A 6,897-nucleotide genomic window follows, 5' to 3' on the forward strand; every position below is an offset into this window, starting at 1 on the left:
TTTACATTGAGAATTATTACTGATAGCTACTTATTCATTTTTTCCCTTTTTACCTGTATCCTTCTCTTTCTCACTCTTTCTCTTCATCTTCTTAAACCAGTCCATTTAGCATATTTTGCAATGCTGGTTTGGTGGAAAAGTATTATTTTAGCCTTCTTTTGGCTGGGAAACTCCTTATTTCACCTTCCATTTTAACTGAAAGCTTTGCTTGGTAATGCAGTCTTGGTTGTAGGAGGTTGCTTTTCATTATTTGGAAAAATATGGAACCCTTCATGAATTTGCATGTCCTCCTTGCACAGGATCCATGCTAATCTTCTCTGTATAATTCCAATTTTAGTATGTGTGCTTCCAAAATGAGCACTCTTTGTGATTTCTGAGGTTTTCAGTCTTGCTTAAGGTCTTTCCCACACTCCTATGGTCACTAACATTTTCCAATTACTTTTAATTTACTCCACTGATATTCTATATATTTAATACATTGTGATGTTAACTCTGTTGAAATTTACTTACCTGTAAGTTCCTTGAGACCAGGGGTTATGCCTGACTTGCTTATTCATTTATCTATAGTGCTTAACCCAGGGTCTGGAATACAGTAGATTCTCAGAAACATTTGTTGAACTAATGAGTAAGTGAATAAACAGTCATATGTGCTCTCTTTGAATGCATAAACTTTTTTATATCTCTGGTACCTAATACATATGACAAGCACTATGCAAGAGGCTAGTGACACAGTTCTTCCCTTTGAGCAAATTACATATTATCAGAGAAAAATGTCTGATACTAAAATTTTGAGATATTAAGCGTTGCTTTTGTATTTATTGTCATCCTATTACTAAAGATATTAGCACCAGTATATATGCAGCACTCATTGACTCAGGGAAGTGATCACAAGGGAGACAGACAAAAGAGTCACATTTTGGCCTCTGAGTTTCAATAATCAAAGTCTAAGGATATGTCATACTATAAAGAAAAACTATGCAAAAGTCATTTGCAACTTCCATCACCTCTATAGTTTACAGAAAAAAAATCTACTTAATGGAGGGAATGGAGATAAAGAGAAATAATAGCTTAAGGAGAGCTTAGTGAATGTTAGATGTTCAGTAATGACAAGAGACAGGATTGCATTGTTTCAACTTAGCTCCATTTAACAAGGGGAAATATGGGAAGATTTTCAAATATGAGTTTGAACATATGTTAAGACTCAATCATCTCTTTACAATGAGAACCCCAATCTGAAAGCATCTATCAGACAATGGTTTGTGTAATCTCTGAATACAGCTAAGCAGAAATCTCAGGCACACTCCCTTTCTTTGAATTATTTTTTTCAGGTTTCATCTAATCACAAACTCCTTTATATCTCTGATCAGTGTGGGTGACAACACCCAAGGTATGAAGCTAAGTGCTTTAGACACATGAGAATGATGCCCCACTTTAACAAAACAAATATAGTGTAGATGACCCTAAACTGCCCAACTAAAATATTTAGTTTTTTTTTAAATCATTAATTTTGCAAAAATACTCACATGGGCATCTCTGGAGTTAAATTATAACCTTTATATAACTATTTGGAGACTGTGCATTTATGCAATAACAACATAAAAAGAGTTACACCTGCAGAGAGCAGTTAAACAGTTACATTGAAGGAGAAAATGGAAGCATCATTCTTATTAGTTATACTTTCAGGGTAGCTCCTCTTTGCAAATTCAAAACCACTATTTTTTTGTATCCAAAAAAAATTAATATGTAACAAAGGATGCAAGAACATAAAATGGGGTAAATACAGCCTATTCAATAAATGATACAGAGTAAATTTGACAGACATATGCAAACAAAAAAGGATATAGTCCACCTCCTTACACCATACAAAATAATAAATTCAAAATGGTTAAAAGACAAATATAAGACTCAAAGCCATAAAAATCCTAGATGAAAACATAGCCAGTAAAATCTTATACCTTTCTTGTAGCAATACTTTATCTGATATATCTCCTCAGGCAAGGGAATCAAAACAAAAAATGAACAAATAGCACTAAATCAAACTAAAAAGTTTTTGTACAACAAAGAAAATCATCAACAAAACGAAAAGACAACCCACTAAATGAAAGAACATATTCACCAATGATACATCTGATAAGAGGTTAAAACCCAAAATTTATAAAGAACTTTTACAACTCAACACCAAAATAACAAACAATCCAATTAAAAAAATGAGCAGAGAAATTTAATAGGTACTTCTCCAAAGAGAACATACATCTGGCCAACAGGCATATGAAGAGATGCTCTATATCACTAATCAGAGACATGTAAATTAAAGCAACAATGAGATATCACCTCATAGGTGTCAGAGTGGTATCACCAATATATCAACAAACAACAAGTGTTGTCAAGGATGTGAAGAAAAGAGAACCCTTGTGCACTGTTCGTGGGAATGCAAATTGATATAGTCAGTGTGGAAAATGCATGGTTAAATTCCTCAAAAAGTTGAAAATGAAACTACCTTATGACAGCAATTTCACTTCTGGGAATAAATCTGAAGAAAATTGAAACACTGATGCAAAATAATATATGGACTACTATGTCCATTGCAGTGCTATTGACAATAGTTCATCTTTGGAAATAGTCCAAGTGCCCATTAGTAAATGAGTGGATCAAAAAGCTGTTGTACATTTATACAATGCAATATTACTTGTCCATAAAAAGAAGAATATATTACCTTTTTTATACAGCATGGATGAATCTAGAGGGTATTATTCCAATGAAATAAGCCAACCATAGAAAAACAAATACTATATGTTTTCACTTATATGTGGAATCTAATGAACAAAATAAAGAAACAAAATAGAAACAGACTCAGACACAGAGAACAGACTGTCAGCTGTCAGAGGGGAAGTGGGTTGGAAAGATGGGTGGAAAAATTGAAGATAATAAGGAAAAAAAAAACAACTCATAGACACAGACAACAGTATGGAGATTGCCAGAGAGAAAGGGGATGAGGAGAGGTAGAATAAGGTAAAGGAGGGGTAAATAGTTTCAGAAGGAGACTTGACTTTTGGTAGTGAACACACAATACAATATACACAGGATGTATTCTATAATTGTACACTTGAAACCTATATAATTTTATTAACCAATGCCACCCTAATAAATTTTAACAATTAAAACAGAGACAGATTTACAGATGGAGAACAGATGACAGCTAATGTTGGGGAGAGGTTAGGAGGTGGAGGGATTAAGCAGAAAGGAAAAAAAGACTCATGGACATGGACAACAGTGTGGTGATTCCTTGGGATAAAGGAGTATAAGGAGACTAAATGGTAATGGAAAAATCTAATAAAGATTAAATTAAAAAATAAAATTTAAAACATTTTAAAAATCCAAAGAACTCTTAAAAATCAGTAAACCAACATTAGGGGTATTTGATATAAGGGAAAGATTAGAAATCATTTATTATAATGTATTTTGGTTAATAAGCAAAAAATATTTGGTATTTTATATATTACACATGAACACCACAATCAATGGGTGCCTCACATTTTGTTGTTCAGAGAGTTGTTAACAAAACTCAAATATTGAATTGCTGGGCTGTCACTTTATTTCAAATCAATTCAACACATTTTTGAGAAATTATTATGTGTCAGAAACTGTGCGGTCTTATGTGAGATAAAAAATGAACAAGATAAAACCTGCTGCTGCACTTAAAATATGGAGAAAATGAGTATGTCAACAATACTTATATCTGAGGCAGAATGGGATTTTACCGAAATAGACTCACTATATATTATGTGCATAGGTAATCTCATTTAATCTTGCTGACAGCTTTTGAGTCACACAACATTATCGCCACTGTTATGGATGAGAACAGAGAAGCTCAGGGATGTTAGCTAACTCTCCAAAAAAATGTAGCTGGTAAATGGCAAAGCCAGGATTCAAAATGAGGTAGTTTTCATGACTCCAAAATTCTTGCTCCATCCTCTATGCTTAGCCACCTTGTTTACATAGTTTGGAGGTATAGTGTTAGAGGAATACAATAAATCAACAAACACAATCCAATAGTTGGGTTTAAACCAGACTGTAAATATTTGAAATGTTATATCAAAATCAGTCTAATCTTTGGGACCTGATCCAGAAGAAAACTAAGCATCAAAAGTTAAAGTGGTCTCTCAGATTAGCACTAGAGCATCTGGAAGAATGCTGTAGCTCCATTCTGAACAGACTCTGAAACAGAGAAAACAGCACACATTTATGATGTAGCAGAAGGTGATGAGAGGTCTTATGAATGGTTCCATTGATATTTTTTCCATGGAATATATGTTTATTCTACCCTGAAGTTTCATGATGTTAAATAAACAATATGTTTACTCCATTAAACATCTGATAAATTTAATAGAAACAGATCAGAAAAACAGATTATTAGAAATACGCAGAACAGCACAATAAGTCTCAAAGACACTAATGAGAAAGTGGATATTATTTTTAATCATATTTATTCTATTACAGTTGTCTCAATTTTTCTCTGTTTGCCCTCTGCACCCATTACACCCCAACTTCTTCTTCAACAGTCAATTACCACTCTGTTGTCCATGTCCATGGGTAATTCATATAAGTTCTTTCTTTAGTCCCTTCCCTTTCTTTCCACCATTGTCCTCTTTTCCAATCCCCTCTGGTCACTATCAGTCTGCTCCATGTTACTTTGCCTGTACATTATTTTGTTTATTAGTTTATTTTGTTGACTAGAATCCACTTATAGGTGAGATCATATGGTATTATTCTTTCAACTACTGGCTTATTTCACCTAGCACAACATTCTCCAGTTCCATGCATATTGTCACAAAAGGTAAGAGTTCCTTCTTTCTTTCTTTCTTTATTTATTTTTTTAATTTTTAAAATACACTTTATTTATTTTTTATAAAATAATACCTTATATTTTTAATTAATTAATTTATTTTTTCAAATACATTTGTCTCCACCTTCCCTCCCACCACTTTCCCTTTCCTCGGTCCCAGCTCTCACTCCCTCAATGTTTCCTCACCTTAGCTTTGTCCATTAGTCCTTCCTATATATTCCTTGATTTGCCCCTTCCCATCCTTTTGCCCCGCCCACCCCTCCCTCCTTCCCTCTTGTCTCTGTTGGTTTCTTTTTATTTTAGTGTTGCTAGTTTTATTTTCCTAGCTTCTTTCTTTTGTTGGTTGGATTCCATTTATAAGTGAGATCATATGGTACCTGTCTTTCACCCCTGGGTTATTTCTCTAAGCATAATGCTCTCTAGTTCCATCCATGCTATCGCGAAGTTTAATAGTTCTTTTTTTTTTCTTTCTGCTGCATAGTATTCCATTGTATAAATGTACCATATATTTTAATCCAATCATCTACTGATGGGTATTTAGGTTGTTTCTAGCACTTGGCTATTGTAATTGTGCTGCTATGAACATTGGGTTGCATAGGTTCTTTTGGATTGGCGTTTTCAGGTTCTTAGGTTATAGTCCCAGCAGGGGAAACACTGGATCAAAAGGCAATTCCATTTTCAGCTTTCTGAGGAAATTCCACACTGCTTACCACAATGGCTACAACAGTCTCTATTCCCACCAACAGTGTACTACTGTTCCTTTTTCTCCACAACCTCACCAGCACCTGTTGTTTGTTGATCTGTTTATGATGGTCATTCTGACTGGTGTGATGTGGTATCTCATTGTGGTTTTGATCTGCATTTCTCTGATGACTAGTGATGCCGAGCATCCTTTCAAATGTCCCTCAGCCCTCTGTATCCCGTCCTTGAAAAAGTGTCTGCCCAGGTCCTTTGCCCATTTTTTGATTGGATCATTTGTCTTCTTGGAGTGGAGTTGAGTGAGTTCTTCATATATCTTGGAGATCAAACCTCTATCTGATATATCATTACCGAATATATTTTCCCATACAGTTGGCTCCCTTTTAATTTTGCTGATATTCTCTTTTGCCATGTAGTTGCTTCTTATTTTGATGAGGTCCCACTTGTTTATTCTTTTCTTTATGTCCCTTGCTTTAGGAGACATATCAGTGAAAAAAATTGCTGCGTGGGATATCTGGAAGTTTCCTGCCTATGTTCTCCTCTAGGAATTCTATAGTGTTGCAATTTATATTTAAGTCTTTTATCCATTTTGAGATTATATTTGTGTATGGTGTCAGCTGATGCCCTAATTTCAATTTTTTTCATGTAGTCGTCCAGCTCTCCCAACACCATTTGTTGAAGAGGCTATTATTACTCCACTTTATGCTTCTGCCCCCTTTGTCAAATATTAGTTGCCCATATAGAAACGGGCTTATTTCTGGGCTTTCTATTCTGTTCCACTGGACTATGGGTCTGTTCATGTGCCAGGACCAGACTGTTTTGAGTATAGTGCCTTTGTAGTATAGTTTCATATCCGGTATTGTGATCCCTCCTACTTTGTTTTTCTTTCTCAAAATTTCTGTGGCTATTCAGGGTTGTTAATGGTTCCATATGAATTTTTAAATGTCTGTTCTATTTCTGTGAAATACATCATTGGTATTTTAAAAGGGATTGCAATGAATCTATAAATTGCTTTGGGTAGTATGGACATTTTGATGATATTAATTCTTCCAATCCATGAACACAGTATATGCTTCCATTCCTTTGTGTCTTCCTTAATTTCTTTCTTCAATATTGCATAGCTTTTGCATACAGTTCTTTTACCTCCATGGTTAAATTCATTCCTAGGTAATTTATTTTTCTAATGGATATAAGGAATGTTTTTTTTTTTCTGATTTCTTCTTCTTCTATTTCATTGATGGTGTACAAAAATGCCTTTGATTTCTGAATATTGACTTAGTATCCTTCTGTTTTGCCAAATTCACTCCTTAGATTGAGTAGCTTTTCTGTGGAGTGTAATATGTACACTATCATGT

At 34.3% G+C, this 6,897-nt stretch overlaps 1 non-coding gene across 1 annotated transcript; it reads right to left on the reverse strand.

Annotated features, from left to right (window-relative positions):
- Window positions 1-254: 254 nt before the first annotated feature.
- LOC129082232 (U6 spliceosomal RNA) lies at window positions 255-361 on the reverse strand. The gene has a single exon (XR_008530389.1). It is a non-coding gene; the product is annotated as a U6 spliceosomal RNA (small nuclear RNA).
- Between the last annotated feature and the right edge of the window lie 6,536 nt (window positions 362-6,897).

The sequence above is a fragment of the Pteronotus mesoamericanus genome, unplaced genomic scaffold (genome assembly GCF_021234165.1).
Source record: "Pteronotus mesoamericanus isolate MK-2021 breed Mesoamerican mustached bat unplaced genomic scaffold, CSHL_Meso_final scaffold_12, whole genome shotgun sequence".
NCBI lineage: Eukaryota > Metazoa > Chordata > Mammalia > Chiroptera > Mormoopidae > Pteronotus > Pteronotus mesoamericanus.